Source organism: Bos javanicus, chromosome 21, assembly GCF_032452875.1.
Source record: "Bos javanicus breed banteng chromosome 21, ARS-OSU_banteng_1.0, whole genome shotgun sequence".
Classification (NCBI taxonomy): Eukaryota; Metazoa; Chordata; class Mammalia; order Artiodactyla; family Bovidae; genus Bos; species Bos javanicus.
In genome coordinates this window covers 19,947,687-19,967,668 of record NC_083888.1, presented here as the reverse complement: position 1 = coordinate 19,967,668, position 19,982 = coordinate 19,947,687, and the positions used below count along the sequence as shown (strand labels likewise).

The 19,982-nt window shown below is 50.7% G+C and overlaps 2 protein-coding genes across 9 annotated transcripts in view; one reads left to right on the top strand and one right to left on the bottom strand.

Annotated features, from left to right (window-relative positions):
- ACAN (aggrecan) overlaps window positions 1-15,402 on the bottom strand; it is a 69,054-nt gene extending 53,652 nt beyond the window's left edge. For all 6 annotated transcript variants that reach the window (XM_061394394.1, XM_061394396.1, XM_061394399.1 and 3 more), the window contains exon 1: window positions 15,312-15,402. The gene's annotated coding sequence lies outside the window, so the exon portion shown is untranslated. The remainder of the gene's footprint in view (window positions 1-15,311) is intronic.
- Window positions 15,403-15,578: 176 nt separating this feature from the next.
- LOC133234170 (myeloid-associated differentiation marker-like) overlaps window positions 15,579-19,982 on the top strand; it is a 117,250-nt gene continuing 112,846 nt past the window's right edge. For all 3 annotated transcript variants that reach the window (XM_061394402.1, XM_061394401.1, XM_061394400.1), the window contains exon 1: window positions 15,579-15,667. The gene's annotated coding sequence lies outside the window, so the exon portion shown is untranslated. The remainder of the gene's footprint in view (window positions 15,668-19,982) is intronic.

The window sequence follows — 19,982 nt, the reverse complement described above, 5'->3', positions numbered from 1 at the left end:
CTATAAATTGAAGGTTGAGCCCAAGCTGGGCATGGTGCCCAGCAGCAGTGTGAACAAACAAATCATATCATTCAAGGTTCACAATCGTCCTGGGAGGGGCTCCGTTACTGGTCCTGTTTTTAGAACGGAGGATACAGAGGCTCAGAGCAGGTAAATGACTTACCGTAAATCCTGTAGCCAGGGAACGCTAGACCCAGAATTCAAACCTAGATCGGTCTGACTCCAAAACCAGTGCTCCTAACTAGATCCCTGCTTCCCACGTCCATGCTAGAGATGGGGGCACGTGCTGAGAATGGAACCTGTCACGGGTTTGTTCTTGTCACCCAACGAACTTTGATAATCTGTGCAGTGAAGGGACATTTGTGGTGTGCCTCCCACATGGGGAGACTTCACATTTTGACTCAAAGCACCAAGGCGCCTTGGGGAGGTAGAATGCGCTCAAAACCCAGAGACAGGCAGAGAACTTGCTCTCTGAACTCCTCACAGACCTTTCTGACTCTTGATTTGTTTCAGAACAATTGGAGGAGAGCTGCAAACATTGACATGATAAGATGTTGCACCCCTTTCCCGCTTCCTCCTTTTCCAGCTGTCTCCCATGTGTCCCCAGTTCGCTGCCAGCTGCTCCTGGTGGTATGACTATGCCCTGCAAGGCTGTCAGGACTGTGGTGCCTATTAGCCTCCTGACGGGATGCCAGAGCAGCGACCTTCATGAAAACGCCTTCTAGGGATTCATGCTGTCTGCTGCCTCCCAGCTCCTCCTAGTCAAGGTTTCTTCCTCACGAGAAAGCCAACTTTCCTTTTTCAAAGAATTGATTCTTTTTTTTTTTTTAAGCTGTGGTAAAATACAAATAGGGCTTCCCAGGTGGCGCTAGTGGTAAAGAACCCACCTGCCAGTGCAAGAGACGGAAGAGACGCAAGTTCGATTCCTGGGTCAGGAAGAGCCCGTGGAGGAAGGCATGGCAACCCACTCCACATGGCAACCCACTTCAGTATTCTTGCCTGGAGAATCCCTTGGACAGAGGAGCCTGGCAGGCCACAGTCCATAGGGTCGCGAAGAGTCAGACATGACTAAAGCGACTTAGCATGCATGCAAAATATAAATAACATAAAATTTACCATCTTAACTATTTTCAAGTTCAGATATTTTATCATTCAGTGGCATCAAGTGCATTCACATTGTTCGACAACCATCCATTCACATTGTTCCACCATCCATCTTCAGAATTAATCTTGCAAAATGAAACTCTGTACCCATTAAACAAGAACTCCCATTTCTGCTTCCCCCAGCCCCTAGAAACCACCAGGCTACTTTCTGTTTCTATGAATTGGACTTGGACTACTATCTCTCCGTCTGAGGAGGCAAATCTATACTGCTGTCTGGCACAATCTTTAGAGATCATTGTGTGCTATTCCAATTGGAATTTTTCACATCCAATTTTTTTCTGGAATATTTTGTATATCCAGGGAGGCCTTCATGTACTCAGGACTCTCTAGGGTACCACACTGCCTCCAGCATCCTGGGATGCTTTCACATACCCCAGCAATGATCTGCATCTTCAGGGGGTTGGGCTCTAAGGCTGCACACAAGCTGGAACCCAAGTAGGATCAAAACTCCCCTTGAAAATCTCTTAAGAAAGGTGTCCTGGTGGAGTCCTCCCACTAACATTCTCTCCCAATGAGTTGAATGCAATCATCTTTCTTCCATTACTGCGTGGGACTGTTGTTTCTTTATCTGAGAAGAAGATAAATTTGCTGGCTTGTTAGGAGGGCCAGGATGTATGAGAAATACATATTAAACACTAGATGCACGTGTGATACCTCAAGATCCTCATGCTCTGAGAGGAACGAGGGGACAGAGGTCAACCCTGGGGACAGCAAATTTGAGCCCCTTGTTTCTGCCTCACTGGGGACCCGGAGCCATTAGTGGAGTGGCTGCAGAGTTTCTCACTAAAGCATGCTCTCTCCCAGTGACTGTCACTGCACTGTAGCTGCTTCAAACTCGGGAGAGCTTGATGCCAATTTCCCTTGATGGAAAAATTCACCCGCAGCTGCACAACCGGTAGATGTATGAGGACAAGGAACCAGGGCTCTCTGCATCATGTGACGAGCAGACAGCACTCTCTCCCATCTAAGCTGTGGGCTCTCCTGAAGGTCAAGGAAAACTTTGCATTTCTCCTTTTGTATTCCCTACTGTGTTCAATAGAGAGCCTGGCATGTAGAAGATTCCAATTATGGAAAAACTGTTTACTAACTTAGAAACACATTCACCTTATATGACGGAGCACAAAAAAAAGCAAGTTGCAAAATAATATGTAGAATGAGACTCCATTTCATTTTTATGTAAATCTATTCATGGAAAAAAGACCACAAAGATATACAGAAATGTAACTCTGGTTATCTTCCGGCGGAGAGTTTGCAGTCAGTTTTAACTTTTTTCATTTTGAAAGTTTTATTTCCTAAACTTTCTATGTTGTTCACTAATTTTTTTAAAGGAAAAATGTTTCTAAAAAGAAAATGAAATTTTATGTCCTTAAAAAAAACTTCATTCAAGACAATCACAGAAGAGAATAAACTCCGGTCCTGGAGGCCATTAGGAGAACTGGAGTTTGTGGGTCAAAGCCAACAGACTCCCCAGTGACCAACGTGACAGCCAACTGGGGTTGGGGCGGGTGGAGAGGAGTGTATCAGTGGAGAAAGGCAGAGGGAGAAAGTTCTCTCCATGTTAGAAGTCTTGGAAATCTGCTGGGAAACAGAATTTTCTTCTGTCCCAGTGTTCAACAGACTCTGGACCCACGGTCTTTCTAGCTCATGGCTCCCTCTCCTGGAGGTGTCCCTGAATCTGCCAAATAATCCCCATGAATCAAGGGCATGATGTGCAGGAATAAACAGGGCTTTACACATACACCCTGAAGGACGAGCCCCAGACTGAGGGACAAGCTCTGTGGCTTCTCTTTCTTATGCTAAATGTCAGGGCCTGGTCTGAGAAATTCTGCCTTCTTTCTAGGCAGAGTGTAGGAAACCATGAACTTTACAATCAGATAGTCATGAGTTCAAGTTCTGGAGTTCAAGTTCTGGCCCTACCACTTAACACTGTGCCTCGGTTTCACTATCTTCTATCCATGGGATTCTCCAGGCAAGAATACTGGAGTGGGTTGCCATGACCTTTTCCAGGGGATCTTCCCTACCCAGGGATTGAACCAGCGTCTCTTACATCTCCTGCATTGGTGGGCAGATTCTTTACACTAGCGCCACCTGGGAAGCCCCTCTATAAAACAGAGATAATTAAACCTACGTGTGTGTGTATGTGTGTGTGTGTGTGTGTGTATAGCTCGATTCAGGTAATGAGAGGGCATTTATACCCTATGGACTCCACTTGCCCAGCCTCTGGTTAGCATACAGCACTGACCTATTGGATCACTTATTTAATCTGCCTTTCCTGATAGCGGAGAAGGCAATGTCACCCCACTCCAGTACTCTTGCCTGGAAAACCCCATGGACGGAGGAACCTGGTGGGCTGCAGTCCATGGGGTTGCTAACAGTTGGACACGACTGAGTGACTTCACTTTCACTTTTCACTTTCATGCATTGGAGAAGGAAATGGCAACCCACTCCAGTGTTCTTGCCTGGAGAATCACAGAGATGGGGGAGCCTGGTGGGCTGCTGTCTATGAGTTCGCACAGAGTCGGACTCGACTGAAGTGACTTAGCAGCAGCAGTTTCCTGATAGAACTTCCTTTACATCTTACAAATGCAAAAAGTGAAAGTGTTAGTCGCTCAGTCATGTCTGACTCTTTACAACTCCATGGACAGTAGCCTGCTAGGCTCCTCTGTCCATGGAATTCTCCAGGCAAGAATATTGGAGTGGGTATTGGAGTGGGTAACCATTCCCTTCTCCAGGGAATTGTCTGGAGCTAGGGATTGACCCAGGTCTCCTGCATTGGTGTATTCTTTACTGTCTGAGCCACCAGGAAAGACCTACTAATGAAGCATAGATCTAAAATATAACAAGAGTCAATAAAGAATGCTATGGGCTGAATTCTGTCTCTCCCCTTGCCCCAAAAGGTATGTTGAAGCTCTAACCCCCAGTACCTGTGAATATGAGCTTATCTGGAAATAGAAGCTTTGCAGATGTAATTTAGTTAAGATAAGGTCATTACAGTGGTTCAATAGGGCTTGCTGCGGTTTTCAGGTATGTCAGGAAGCCTGCGCTAGCTTCAGGGTGCCTGGAAACATAAGGTACTTGCTGCATCTCTCTGGTCCCTTCCTGCTCTGAGCTGTATGACTACTTAAGAGCATAAGTGGGCAGGAAAGCAGCTGATCAACTTCATCTTGGGCAAGAAGAGGCAATCACACGATCATCCAACCCACTGACTCAAAATTCAGGTTCTGAGACACCAGGAATGGGCCCGGGGAACATTCACAATGAACAGCAATTACTGCTTGAGTGCACTTGCTCTGTGCCACACACCTTGGTTTAGCTATGTTATCTTACTTTATCCTTCCAGCAACCTTATGAAGGGAGAGTCAATGTACCCAATTTACGGATAAGGAAACTGATGCACACAAGACTAGTCAACCCTGGTGAAGTCACACCTCTGGTTGAACAGGCCAAACTGGGCCCAGAGCCCTTCAACCTGACTCCACCCCTGGAAAACAGTGGCCTGAGGGATTCCTTGATGAGTCCAGGTGTTAGATGTCATTAGGAAGGACGCTGGAAATAAAATGTAAGTGACAATGCACTGGACCTCCATCACAAAAGAGAGACAAGATGGACTTGGAGTTCAAGGAAGGCCCACAGTGGGTGGGGCCTGAGAGCACAGAGCTGGAGGGGAATACTCCTAAGTGTGGATGGTGAAGGCTGAGAAGAGCTGCCCACTGAGGTCTTCAGAATCATGAAGACGCTGAGCTGCAATGCCAGGGGAAACCTTGTCTTGTTCTCCATCCTCTTCCCTGGTGCCTGGCTGGCCGTCTAAAATGTCATGGGGAGTGCTGGGACCCTGCAGCTTGAAAGAGGTACTGGAAATGCAATAAAAGAGCCCATGACCCATGATGGGTAGCCAGTGATAGAACCTGAGGCTCCAAAGGTGTTAGGACCTAAAACAATGTTTATTTCTAAAAGTAGCTGCTCCTCACGATGTTTGAGTCAGCATGAATCATTAAGGAAAGCTTGGAAAGAGAGCAGCCATTCATCTCCTCAGCTGGGCCCCTCTGATGGCAGAACATCAGCTCGCCGGGGTGACTACGCAGAGTCCCTGGGTCCTGGCCGGGGTGGGAGGGGCCGCTGAAGTGGGCGGGGCAGGTGGGAACTGCCCTTAGACAGCTGCCATGTTCAGCAGACAGACCGCTGGGAGCAAAGAAATTGGGCCCTCGTCCCAGCACTGACAGTCACACCTCCAGGCAGGACACATATTTTTCTAGGTTCTGGCTTTCACATCTACGACAAGAGAAAGATGCACCATACAATGGCTTTCAGAAGACATAAGATCTGAGTTGTTCTCATAGAATCTGATGCCGACTCCCATAATCATTGCCCCTCTCAATTCACTTCTGTGGCCTCTGTGGGGTGTCAGAGACACACAACTCCTATGCTGACCCCCTGGAGGATAGTTTGAAAAGCACTGGATAGAAGTCACTCGGCAGACTTTTAATTAATTTTTTTGGCCATGCCATGTGGCACGCGGAATCTTAGTTCCCCGACCACGGATGGAACCTGGGCCCACGGCAGTAAAAGTGCGGAGTCCTAACCACTGGACCACCAGGGAGGTCCCACTCAGCAGACTTTTACTGAGCACCTACTGTGTGGCAAGTGTTTTCCATGTGTTGGAGATAGAAGACAATCAAGATAGACAGGGCTTCTGGTCTTGGAGGGGCTGGGAAGGGGGCAGACAAGCAGAGAGGAAAACAGCCAAGCAGAAACTTTCAGACAGTGATAAGCTGCAAGGAAAATACGACAAAGGGCTGCTGGAGTGTGGGGTTGAGGGTGTCACGTTCTGTATACTGGGTGGCCAAGAAGGCTTCATTGAGGAGGGGACATTTGGACCCGAATGACCAGAAAGAGCCAGCCACACAGAGCCCTGTGGGAAGGGCATCCAGGCAGAGGAGCCCAGGAGGGCAAAGGCCCTGAGGTGGGAATGAAGTGGGAGGCCAGTGGCTGAAGAGGCCAGCAGGAGGCCAGTGGTGGGTGAGGGGAGAGTGTATCACGGAGACCAGCTCCTGAGGGCCTTGGGCTTTATTCTAAGTGTGAAAGGACCACACCGCTAAGGTCTTCTAAGAGCCTCGGCAATCCCCAGAGGGCAGAGGAGGGCCTGACTGCCTGGTGCCTGCATCTATGGGTAGGTTCCTACACTGACACAGGCTTCTTACGGTGACTAAGGAGTAGTCCAGACTAGTGGCCAGTGTCCAGCCACTGCAGTTGCCTGAGCCCTACCTGGTGCTTATCAGAGTCTTGCTGACCCCTGTGGGTGAAGCCCGGGGTGGGGACCCCTGAGGCACTGAGAGAGCAGAGGGAGCTCCTGAGAGCAATGGAGGGTGAGGAGCCTCCTTGACCAATAAAGTCACTCCAGTCCCCCGACGGGGTGACACAGCAGCCCTCTCCCTATGGAACGGGCAGGAAGGACTCAGGTTCTCTCATACCACGGGGATCTTCTCTCTTAAAATGTCAACAAGCTATAGCAGAAGTCATGGCAGGTGGGGCACAGGCAGCAACTGAAATCCAGAACGAGGCTGCGCCAGGGGAATGAAAGGCTGAGGTAAAGGGGTGAAGAAGCCCCCTGACTGGGCTGTGTGGACCTGGGGAGTGGGGTGATACCCACAGATGGAGTGGTGAGGAAGGCGGACAGAGACAGGCAGGGAGACAGGGCACCTCTCTGCTAAGCTCTGGGGCTGCCATTCCCCGCGGCCGGCGCGGGGTGTGCTATTCACAGAGACTTCCAGGAGACTGGCGCCCCCTGGAGTCAGACGGCAGGTAGAGCACACTGGGTCAGGCCTGCAGCCCAGGGGAGGAGATAGGGTGTGGGTGTGTGTGCTGGAGGGAGACCAGCCTGGTCTGGAGACAGAACCCTGTTCAGAGGCACAAGCCAGAGGAGGAGCCAGGGCTCCACCCTCCAGTAAACCACACTGAATGCTCTACCTCTCTCTCTCCTTTTTTTTTTTAATCTAGGGGAAAAAAAGAACTAAAACGAACTCCCAGCAAGACCAGTGTTTAAACAGAAGGTGGCAGGTAGGAGGTGGAAAAGGAGAGGTTGGGTCCAGCTTTGCTCAGACGGTAAAGAATCCTCCTGCCATGCGGGAGACCCGGGTTCGATCCCTGGGTCAGGAAGATCCCCTGGAGGAGGGCATGGCAACCCTCTCCAGTGTTCCTTGCCTGGAGAATTCCCATGGACAGAGGAGACTGGCGGGCTACAGTCCACAGGGTCGCAAATAGTTGGACATGACTGACTGATTAAACACAACAGTGACTGTGTTTGAGGTTTAGGGCTTTAAGCTCTCCTTGGTGGGGTCCCTCTTGTCCTGGGTTGGCCGCCGGGGCCCTGGTGCTGCAGCTTCATCCCTGCCTCAGCATCAGATCTGGCTGACTGCCTAGATCAGCATCTCCAGGCCGAGAACCTCACTCTGCTCTAGGGAAGAAGAGTGCTCTGGTCACATTCAATGTGAGGAACTTGATGGTGATTTCCAATGCTCATTAGCACGCTGAGAAGTCCTACAAGAAAGGGGTACTTTTTATCCTTGCTTTTTTTTTACATGCAATGCCTATTGACATCTCAGGAAAGAATGTTCCACTTTGGTGAACCCTGGGCTAGCTTCTTCTGACTCTAGAGCAGAATGTACTTTTACATTCAAGTACATTAAATGTACTTTAATCCCGGGTCAAGGACAACTGTATAATGAAAGAATGGTCCCTGTCTCGGGTAGGAGAGAGGATATGTGAAAGTTGCTCAGTTATGTCTGACTCTTAGTGACCCCATGGACTATACAGTCCGTGGAATTCTCCAGGCCAGAATACTGGAGTGGGTAGCTCTTCCCACAGGACAGGGGAGGCAGGCCTCTACTTTCTCATTACTCTAAAGAACAAAGGTAGGGGCAGAGGCTGTAGTTCTATCTGCAAAAAAGGGAGGACAAGTCATACCAAAAGGTAGGGCTAGAGGGAGGGGCTCAGAATCAAATGCAACAAGAGGAACAGTTTTGGGCTTTAAACGAGGGGTTCGGACTAATGGGACTGCATTAGAATCACCTGGGGAGATTTTGAAAAACACAGACGCCTAACCTGCCTCCCCCCAACAATCTCTGGGGAACCCCTGTTTCTCAAAAGCTCCTCCAATGTTTCTGATTCTAGGGACAGAGATTACCTCTGGTGACAGCTTCTAGGCCCCCTTTCCAGTGTCTTGTAAAACGGACAAACATCTGCTGCATCCCTGAGTCATCTTAGAATCCAGGTGTTCCTCTGAGCCATTCGGATAAGCAGGTCAAAAAGAGGGGTTTGGGGAGGAAGGGAGCACCCCTGACGGGGGAGGGAAGTAGTGGTGGGAAGGTCAGGCCAAGATCCAGAGTTTGTTGGGGAAAATGTGGCCTCCATTCCCCCTGACTTTGGACTTTTCTCTACTAATAGGTTTTCTTCCCCAAAACAACCCTGAGACCAGCAAGGACCCTGGAGGGACAGAGCCAGAAGGAGGCCCAACGGTGGGCGATGGGTGGTCCCAGGACACAGTGTGTCCACAGGTAGATGTGATGGCCAGTGTTTCTGTGTCCTAGCACCTCCTGTTACTGGTTTGAATGTGACATGTGACATGGAGGGAGGAGCCTCAGCAGCCTGGTTAAAACCACGACTCTGCTAAGAGCAGCCTGCGCCCCCTCCAAATCCAGTGCCCTCCCCTCTCTGGGACTCAGTCTCCTCCCTTGTATGATGAAGGAGGCAGGGGATTTTTTTTTTTTTTTTCCTGGCCATACCTTGCAGCATGTGGGATCTTAGTTCCCTGACCAGTGATTGAACCCATGTCTTGTGCTTTGGGAGTGCAGAGTCCTAACCGCTGGATCACCAGAGAAGTCCCAGGCAGGTGATTTAAATTCTCCCTAAGTCCCCCTGTGCTCTGAGGCTTCATGATTCTGAGAAGGCTCAGAGAAATGTGTTCCGGCTCAGTCCCTCAATCATGTCTGACTCTGCAACCCCATGGACTGTGGCCCGTCAGGCTCCTCTGTCCATGGAATTTTCCAGGTAAGAGTACTGGAGTGGGTTGCCATTTCCATCTCCAGGGGATCTTCCCATCCCAGGGATAGAAACCGCGTCTCCTGCATTGGAAGGCAGATTCTTTGCCAGTGAGTCACTTGGATTTCTCAAATCCACCCATTTGGTTAGTGGCTTTTAGTTAGGCCTTAATTTATTTCAACTCCATGTGAGTGACAAATGGTCCCATTTTAAAGAAGGGAAAATGGAGGTATTCAATGACATGCCTGCACTGAGATAAGTCTCTGGGTGCCTGATCCTGATTTGGTCCTCTTTTCAGTTCTGAGGTCCCATTCCTACCTCCCTTTCCCCATGGGGATCCAACTCTTGGGGATGTCCCCGCTCAGTGGTTGTATCTGCAGTTCCCTCTAGAGGGAGCTGTTGCCTGGTGCAGTAGCCTGACCCTAGTAGGCAGTGGGAACCACAGGTCCTGGTTTCTGGCCTTCTGGGGATAGATCAGCAGAGTGGAGGATGCCCATCTGGGTATTGTTGGCACTTTCCTTGTCAAGAATTGAAAGGAGTTTATAGAGCAACGGTCCACTGGTTTGTTCATTCATTTATTCATTCAGCCTGTCTGTGTGTGTCCAGTCCTGGCTTAGATACAATGTACACCAGATACAAAACCAGCTTGGGCTTCACAGGCACCCCCACAAGGCAGCTTCCTAGACAGTAACTTCTCACTAATCTGGACCTGTGAAGGCAGGCCTTAGTATCTCTATTTTACAGATAAGGAAACTGAGGCTCAGAGAGGTGAAGCAATTTCCTCACATTGCACAGCACAGTTTATGTGACTCCAAGTCCAGGGCGCCTCACAGTGGAGAATGCACACCCTGGGCTTCTTGCTGAAGCAAAGCCTTCCCCATCTTCTCACCCCTTGCTGAGAGCTATATGTATGAGGAGGAGGAGCTGACCCCCCACCCCTGCAAGCAGAAGGCATTACTATGGCAACCGTGCTCCAAACAGCAACCTTCTTGGACCTCATAATCACATGTCTACACCGGCTGATGTGGTAACTTTCCAGAGTGGGACCTTTAAAAACCTCAGATAATAATAACAGCTGCTATTTATTGTACTGTATGTCAGCTCCTTTATTTGCTTTATCTTGAATTCTCTCAAACTATCTCACAAGCCCCATTTCATAGGCGCAGAAACTGAGGCTCAGAGCAGATGACTTGCCCAAGTGCTTGTAGCTAGGATTTCAACTTGGATCTGGGCCACCAAAGTCCAAGTTATCTCTACTTTACCTCTGTGGTCCTGGCTCTTTTTTTCATTTGTTGTCTGCTCTTACTCACCTGCCACACTCTCTTTTCTTGCCCTCCTACCCCCGGCTTACTTTCCTGCTGTTAGACACAGTCGGACATGGCCTGACCCAATGGCTAAATGACAATCTGGACCAGGGTTTCTTAATCTCGGCACTATTGACATTTGGGGCTGGGTAATTCTCTCTTGTTGAGGCAAAGACACTGTCCTGTGCGTCATACATATTCAGCAGCATCCTTGGTCTCTGCCCACTAAAGGTCAGCAGACAGTATCATTCCTCTCTCACAGTGACAACACTAAGTATCTACAGACATGACCAGATATTCCTGGGGTGCACAACAGCTCTCCAGTTTAGAACCACTGTCTTATAGAAATGAGGAGTCAGGGTCAAGTTGATTATAACCTGCCTTCCCCATTAGACCATGGGCAGCTGGAGGGCAGGAAGAGCGAACTGTTTGATGTACTGCTGTGTTATCCACACCTACTGTAGTGCCTGGCATGTGGCAAGTGCTGCTGAAAGAATGAACGAATGAGTGAGGTTTCCATGAACATGGTATGTTTCAGGATGAGGGCCTGAAGGGTGATGTTCCCATCCAGATCCTCATCGACCTGCAGGGGCTGGTGCACAATACCTTTTCCTTTTTAGGCCTCAGTCTCCCTTTGCCATCTCTTAAATGAGGGTCCTCCCTGGCCCTGAAGCCCTGGACATCAGTGGTCTGCAAACTGCCACGTTCCATCTCTGAGGCCCAGAGTCCAGGGGCTGAGAAGAGTCTCAGCCCTGGACAGAAGAGAGGCTGTCTCCCCACAGGCTGGACACTGAGATCTGCCCAATCTTGAGTTTCTCCTTCTTTATCCACGCTCCTCAAGTCAAATCAATTACAGAGAGACAGGCAAGTGCTCCCCCCTTGCCACACACCCCCCCAAGACCCCATGCAGTAGAGGTGGCTCCTTTTCAGAGTGTGTGTCTTAAAAGGAAAAACATGTAACCTCAAAGGTAACCAAATATCCCGATCGTGGTGCCCAGCACCACACACCCCAAATCCACCTATTCATGAGTTTAACAAAAAGCTTCTTTAGGGTACACTGTAAGGCCATTGAGAGGGAGAAAAGTCGCCTCTTACACACCCAGGCCAGCCCGCAGGGCCGCCCTCCCAGCACACACACTCACACACACACATACTCGGGCCGCTTACAAGAAGGCTCTGAGTTTTTAAAAGTAAACCCTACCGTTTCCGCTCTTGCCCTGGATTCAACTTTTGAAAAAAGGAACTGTTTTACCGGTTTCCCTACAAATTCCCCCTTTTTCTGGTCCTCCCTTTGCCTCAATCCCGTGCCCTCCCCCGAACCCTACTTTCGCCCCGCCCCCAGCAGCTGATCTTTTGCAGCCCCTACCCCAGCTCCCCAGGGCAGATGCCACACAGACAGCCTGGCCTTTGCCCCCTGGAACAGGGCTTTCTTAAGGGGGGCAGTAAAGCTCCCATCAAATATGATGGGAGCATGGCCAAGAGGTGGCCTGGTGAGAGCAGGAGAGGACAGCTCCTGTTTCAAGATGTGTTCCCATCCATAGATGCCCCCTTCCCTTTCCAAAGGCAGCCAGCTAGCCCTGTCCCCTTGCCTGCTCCACTTGTAAGCAGGCCTGTCCTCTTCCTTGAACTTGCCCTTCACTCCCACCTCCAGCTTCCATCTTCCAAGATATTTAAGGGTCTTGTTCCTACAAGTGCAGCAAGGATGCCCCAGTGCCTGCCAGCTGGGGCCATGAGGCAGGAGTTTCTCAGAAACGAAACATCATCGGGACCAGAGGCTTTCCAATTCTTTTGATCGCAACCCGCAGTGAGAAATACATTATGCAAATACCAAATTTGTGTATATTAATGCATATACATGTAGATTGTCAACACAAATATGCTTCTGTAGAACTGCAAAGTATATATCAGAAAGCAAAGTTTCTAGAAGCAATACTTACCTTTGCAGCATGGGAGACACTATTCCTATTTCATTAAACTGCCACTAAACTGGTTTCAAAACTGGCAGTTGGACAACTTCTGTGCTAAATGTTCTTGTGGGAACAGACTAAAAATGACACTCCTAACTGGGGCCCATGGGCTTCCCTTGGCTCAGCTGAGGTCTTCCTAGCATCTAACAAGAGGGGCCTTGAGAGGGACCAGGTTCTAGAAGGGATCGTTAAAAAAAAATCCACATCAAAAGTTGGACACATGGTCTTTCACTGAGACAGATTTGGGACCCTGGGGTGGAGGGAGTGGCTAGAAACCGCTAGAGGAGAGGAATTCAGGTTTGTGGTGCCTGCTGAGAGCTGAACAAGGCATTATATTATGTCTTTTAATCCTCACAAAAATCCCCAATTGGAGGTTTTCCTCCCCTTTTTAGAAAAAATAAAACTGAGTCTTAGGGAGGCTAAGTAAGATAAAGTCATGTGGCCAGTAGCTGGCTGAGCTGGGATTCGAACCCGGGTCTGCCTTGGCCGACAGGCTTCTCAGCTACATGGCTCTTCTCTACCAGCTCAGGAGGTGAGCTCTGTCTTGAATTCCAACTCTGACTGGGGAGTCTGACAGGCGATTCTGGGTCTGTGAGGATGGAGAAACGCCCCAGCTCAGCAGGTGGGGGTGTAGGCTGCCTGGGATGGGACTGTGCGTGTGAGAGGATGACACAGGCAAAATGTGTGCATGGGTGTGAGGAAGGGCTCAGACAGCGCAGTTTCTCATCCCTCAAACACACAGGCTCCCCACCCAAAGAAGTAATAATATATGTTTTCCCCTTCTGAATTCTTAGCTGTTGAAAAGGGCTTTCAACAATAAAAGGGCTTTCAATAATAAAAGGGCTTTTTATTATCTGAGGGCTTTCAGATAATAAAGGGAGAATCCCAATTTAAGTATGAAATTCACTGAAAATTTCTAGTGAAAGAAAACCTTCGACTTTATATTAAAATCAGTAATAATAATAATATCAAACAGCTTTGCGTGCTTGTCTGGGGGCAGGCACTGTGCCAAGAGCTTTGCTTGGGTCACGTCAAACCTTCCGTTTACAGAGGACCCGCTCTGGGCCAGCACGGAGCACAGAGCCTGGTACCTAGGTGGCGCTTGCAGATATCAGAATGAATGAATGTACCCGGCGTTGAACTAGAAACTGCACAGAAGTACAACTAATTTAAACACAACTCTATGTCACCTGAGGAATTCCAGTATTTCTCTGAGAGATATTTTCTTCCTTTTGAATATTCCTTCATCCAAAACTTTTTAAACTGGAGAGATCTTTTGTTCTGTACTTTTATCTTTCAGGTTACAATCATCATTTCCCCTCACCCCACGTTCTCACCCCTAACAAGCCTTTGCCTTTTCTCCCCTATTGCCTTTCCATTCCTGGGTAGTCTCTTCCTGGCCCAGTGATTGACAGGTCAACACTCTTACATCAAACTGAGCCTTGTCAGCCCCTTTGCCCAGGAGCTCAGGCAACCTGACTGTCCTGTCTCCTTGGCAACCCTTAAGGCAAGGAAGAAAGAGAAGGATTTGATCCCAGATGTCTGGACCCTTCAGTCAGGACTAATGATTGATTGATTGTGGCCTCAGAAAACCTACATTCTAGTCCTACCCATGCCCCTTAGTCATTTCTGGAATCACTTTCCCTCAGAGATGAGGGTGTTTCCAAGGCTCAGGTTTCCCCCAGACTGTCAGACACCCACCCACTGCAGCATCCAAGACCTGAACCATCACACTAACCCAATTCAGCTTTGCATATTCCTCTCTTTCCTCCTGGCAGCCAGCCACTCCCACAGTATTTACGCATCAATCAAAATGCACAGCCCAGGGCTCCTTAGTGGTGAAACCCTCGAAGAATCCCATCAGAACCCCGCTTATGACTGCAAGGAGGAGAATGATGAAAAAGTTTGGGTTGGATGCTGTCCCCTTATAAGAGACAACTCCCACTCCTACAGTCTGCTCTAGCCTAGGACATGGGTTCCACTGACATTGACAACTGCCTACCCAACCCCAGGGGTAATGGGGGTTACCCCATCCTGCTCCACCGTCACTGGCTTCTCCTGTAGGGGAACCTAGAGATGGAAAGGCTACCTGTGGCCCTGGGTCCTCATCTATCCTCTTCTTCCTTGAGGAATTCTCCTCCTGGGTAGCATGTTCAGAGCACTGCTCTTGGCTCTCTTGTGGGCAGCTCAGGCGCCCTGTCCCAGGTTCTGCCAATTCCTGTCGGCTTTTTCCCCACCTCCAGGTGCCCAGTGGCCAAGGAAGTGGGACCAAATGGGGGAGTTCTCTCAGCCTCTGCTTAGGCACCTGCTGGGTACCTGGCACAATGCCTTGTCATTTCATTTAGTGTGTAACCACTCTGCTGTCAGGAAGCCTCCTCTTTCCCCTCTGACAGAGGACAGGCCAAGGCTCCGGAAAATGAAGCATCTCCCCACCCCTTTCAACTCAAAAGTAGCCCAGCGGGATTGGGACCCACAGTTCTCTGACTCTGAAGCAGCTACTCTGTCCATTACGGCTCCTCCCAGACCCTCGGGCTTGAAAACAGACGGGAGTTTGGAGCGAAGGCTCCTTTGCTCTCTCTTCCTTCATTCTGGGGACCGGGAGCAAGAGCCCCCCTCACGTGTTCCCTAGCCCCATCCACGCTGAGTCTGCAACAGCCAGAAAGTTTGCCCAAGTCCATTGCGGACGCAGCGGGTGGACGTCGGGGGTCCGCAGCACACGCCTCCGGGGAGAGGGGGAGACCGAGGCAGCGCAGCCTCCGGCACAGAGGGGGAGCCACAGCACCTCCCCCGGCTCGCCAGGCGCGCTGGGAGAGCCTCCCTCTGGAGGGCAGGAGACGGTTACCTTCAAGAGTTGGGCTTCCTTCTCCAAGAACTTCAGTCCCATACACTTGGCGAGACAGCGGGGCTCCTGGGGCCGGGATGCCCGGGTCTGGCCGCGCCGCGGGGGAGACGCTCTGGGCGGGCGCTGCGCACCCCTCCTCCTGCCGGCGTCCTGTCCGCAGGTCCCCTCGGGCGGTGGCCGCAGCGCCGGCGTCTGGGTAGCGGAGTCCCGGCCGGCCTGGGGAAGGGATGCTGAAAGGCGCCCGGAGCCCCCTGACACCCGTGTCAGATGCCGGCCGGCGAGGGTGCTGAGAGAGAGACCTTGAGCAGCGCCGCGCGCGTCCTCAGCTCTGCGAGCCCCTCTGGAGCGGCGGGAAGGTAGGTGGGCGGGCGGGCGGGCGGGCACGGCGCGCGGTGACACATACATAGGGGCGGGCGGGGGAGGGGAGGACCCCGGAGGGGGCGGGGGGGGCGAGCGCGAAGGGAAACCCCACCCCCGGGGGACCCGAGGGGCGGCCGACAGGGGGAGGACAAGGCAGAGGCTGCTGGAGCGCGCTGGACCCCGGCTCCGGTCCGGCGCGCAGCGGGGGAAGCCGCCCGGCGCGCAGGGCGAGAGAGGAGCGCTCCCCACGGCGGCGCGGCCCCAGCAGCCCCGGGGCCCGCGGGAGGACGGCGGCGCGGGAAGGGCTGGAGGGCCCCGCGTCTGCAATGCGGTCGGGCCGCTCCGCAGTCGGAGGGGGCCCCGGAGGGCCGCACCGGCACTGGCAGTCCCCGGCGGGCTGGGCTCCGCGGCCGCCGCGGCCGGACCGGGCTCCCAGGCGCGCGCGCAGGGTCTGCGGCTGATGCTCCGCAAGATGCTATAGCGAGGGGCGCGGCCCCCTGCTCCCCGGCCGCGCTCCGGAGGGACCCTCCTGGGGAACTGGCTGAAAGTTTTTGGGGATGGGGTGCTCCGAAAAGGCAGGCGAGTACGGAGGGGCAAAGGAGGTTAGGGGACTGCGAGGAGGCATGCTAGGGGCTGGAAGCCTCAGCACCAAAGGCTGAGGGTCTTCACAATCCAGGAGAGACAGACAAGGATATATTTCAAACGGAGCAGGAATTCTCCAGTAGCTGCAGACACCCCCCTCCTTAATTTTGATTCCAGGCAAAAGAATAAAAGAACTAACAGCATTTGAAGACCTTCTGTGAGCTGGTTGCTTAATACACATTAATATCTCATTTAATTTTCCCAAAGAGCCCAAGGAGATACATATTACAACTACTTTACCTCCCGCAAAAAAAAAAAAAAAAGTGAAAACTGAGGCTCAGAGGGTGATGGAATTACCTCTCAAGGCGGGGTCTGAATTCATACCCAAAGTCACACTCTCTTTGCTGCTATGCGAGCTGTTGGTTCAGCCTCAGCACTTTTGGGGGACACAGGCTGGCTAGTGGCCTTCAGCATCCTTAGGGAGGAAACTGCTGGTGACTGACATAAGATTTAGTGGCCTTGGTCAGTGTGGTAGAAGCCGCTAGACCCATCACTGGGTAGGGACTGAATGGAGAAGCACAAGGGGTGGGATCTTTGTGGGCTGCCCAATACGGAGATAATAGACCCAGTTTTTCCTCGATTAAAGGGGGCTAGACTGCCTCAGTTTCCCCAGTGTGACTTCTCTAGAATTGTGTGGATACTGGCCCTGACCCAGCACATTCTCTGGAGCTGCCCCCACCCCGCCACCCCTTCCCTGCCCTGGGCCTGAGGAGGGTGTGGTGCCCAGTCCATCCACTAGTCCTGGGAGCTGGGGCTATAAGGCGTTCCATTGGTTGCCGGCTCTGACTTCATCTCTATTCTACCTGAGTCTGTTGGTTTTTCTGAGTCAGGTATCTAAGTTGCAGAACACTTTGAGCACAGCTGACAAGATGGTGCTCAGAACTCCTCACAGGCAAACAGTGTCTTTGGGATGAAATCTGACTAGTTACTGACCTCAGTGTCCAGACCAGAGGAAATGATCCTTCTAGAAAAAAGACAATCCTTAAAATTCAAACAGGAAGGTCATGGATTCCCCCTGTCAGTATTCACTCAGCTGATGCTCTCTGGTGAGAACAAACCATACCCTCATTTGTGAAATGGGTCATTTCTGACAGATATCTCAGGACAGGTGGGGCTAGGGAAAGTGAAAGTGAAGTTGCTCAGTTGTGTCTGAGTCTTTGCGACCATGTGGACTTTGGCCTACCAGGCTCCTCCATCCATGGGATTTTCCAGGCAAGAATACTGGAGTGGATTGCCATTTCCTTTTCCAGGGGATCTTCCCAACCCAGGGATGGAACCTGGGTCTCCCTCATTGCAGGCAGACGCTTTACCATCTGAGCCATCAGGGGAGCCAGGGGCTAGTGAAGGATAATTCAGGGACAAATATTAATTAGGTAGTTAATCTTTGTAATGAAGGGAATGAATGTTTATTGATCATCTGGATTGTATCGAGGCTAGAAAGCATATACTAGACACCTATTGCGTGCCAGACACTGCTTGATACCACAGCCTGGCAGGTGGTTCTTATTCCCATTTTACACAGCAAGAAACTGAGAGGTAGTGAATGAGTGCAGGTTGGCATGACTCCACACTGCCTGCCCTTACAGGCTACAGAAAACCCAGCATGATGGGAAAGCATTTGAACATTTTAAAGACCATGTTCAGCAAATCAAAGGACCTGAGTGTCTGAAAGCCCTTGGTGGCATATGGACATTCCCCCATTCCATGCAGGTGTCTACACAAGAGAACTTCTTGTGTAGTATTTCTGATCCTGGTTTTCCCTCCTCTGTTGAACACTTTGTAGTTTGCCCCCTGCCTTTTCCAGGCCCTGACCCAGTCTGCTGTCATTGGGAAGTTCTAACCTCTTGCTGCTCAGACTTATTGACACACTAGCGGGGTCAGCTGGAGCTTTTTGGAAATGCAGACCCTCAGGCCCACCCCAGACTCAGGATCTGCTTTTTAATAAGGCCCCCCCAGGTGTCTTCTGTATCTGCTTAGGTTTGAGAAGCATCTTTCAGCAGGTTTACTCATTCAGTCACAAAATCACAGAACAAGAGAATCTCTGAGCTAGGAAGAGCTCTCAGAGAATGTTGAGGACAACTTTTTCTGGGTCTGCACTCGGGCTGGGGCTGATTTCTAGGACAGGGCACATGAGACAGCCCTTCTAGGATGCCCTGGCTCTATATCCCAGTTTTTATGGCAGTGTGTCACTTGACCCCAAGATTTGGTGGCTTAAGTCACTGTCTCTCATAGTTTCTATGGATGAGGAATTTGGGAGAAGCTAGCCCAGGCAGTTCTGGCTTGGGCCATCTCATGACGTTGTGGTCAAGACATTAGCTGCAGCTCCATCATCTGACGACTTGAGGCTGGAGGATCCAGGTCTCAGGTGGCTCACTCACATGGCTTGCAAGTTGGTATTGGCTCTTGGCCAGTGGCTTCAGGTCATCTCTGGATGGGCCCTGCCAGTGGGACTCCCTCATGGCATGACACCTGGCTTCCATGACAGTGAGTGATGCAGGAGCCCAAGGGGAAGCCACAATGCTTTTATGCCCTAGCTTTGGAAGTCATAGATGGTCATATTCACTGTAGATTGTTGGTCACATAGAGCCAGCCCTGAATTTGTGTGAGAAGGGACATACAAAGGTGTGAATATAGGTCTGGGGATGGCTGAGAGGCATCTTGGATGCTGGTTACCACTCTCCATTAAACTGACTCTTAGAGGATGGCCAGTCTCCTGGTCCGTGTAACTGTATTACCATGGAGTGCTTGTTATTGACCCTGCCATGGTGATGCCATGTAAATGCCTCACCAGTTCAAGTATAAGGTGTTTGCAGAATTCCTCTGAAGCATCTTTCCAATACTCCTGTATGAGTGAGTGTTCTAGCTTGCCCTCCGACAACAGATTTGTCCCAATCTCTGTAGGAAAGGCTTCATTTAGCCCAAGAGGAGTTTCTATGTCCACACATCCTTCAACTATTTCCTGAAAGAGTTTCCTTCTGGGTTCCTCACTCTCTGGAAACTCCTGTTTGTGGCTGTCCCTCTGATGTGTAATTCTCAGCATTGGAGCCCAAGTTCGGCTGTGTACTGACCAGGGCAGAGCCAAGACAACCTTCCCCTCTCACCATTTGGGCATTTCGCACCTGCCGATGCTGCCAGAGATCGTTGAGTCTCTCATTCAAGTACTAACCAGGCCCGACTCTGCTTGGGTTCCGAGATCAGACTGGGTCAGGTGGTGTGGTTGTAGACAAGTTTGTTGAGTCTTGGTGCTACGTCATGCTTTTGGTTGATACTGAAACTTGTGGACAGTTAAAACCATCAGACTGCTCTCATGCTGGCCACCACAAAAGAGCTTATCTCAAGCAACAAAACAGGGTTGAGGAGAGGAAGGGTCCCTGCGTGTTCAAGAGCTATAGGACATGAATCCCAGTTCTGGAACAGACATCTGGAGCAAGTTGTGTAACCTCACTGGGTCTTGATGTTCTCATCTGTAAAATGGAGCAAACTTATGGAATTTTTATGAGAATTAGAATAAGAACTGGGATGTCAGCACCGAGCAAATGATCTAGCTCAAGGTGCAAGGTGGTTAGTTTTCTTCTCTGGTCCCCTTCACTGCAGTTTGATGTCCTTGAATAAGTGCATTCTCTTCTGTCTGCTGGTCTCTGGGTTTGTGAAAGAAGTTAAAAATACTCA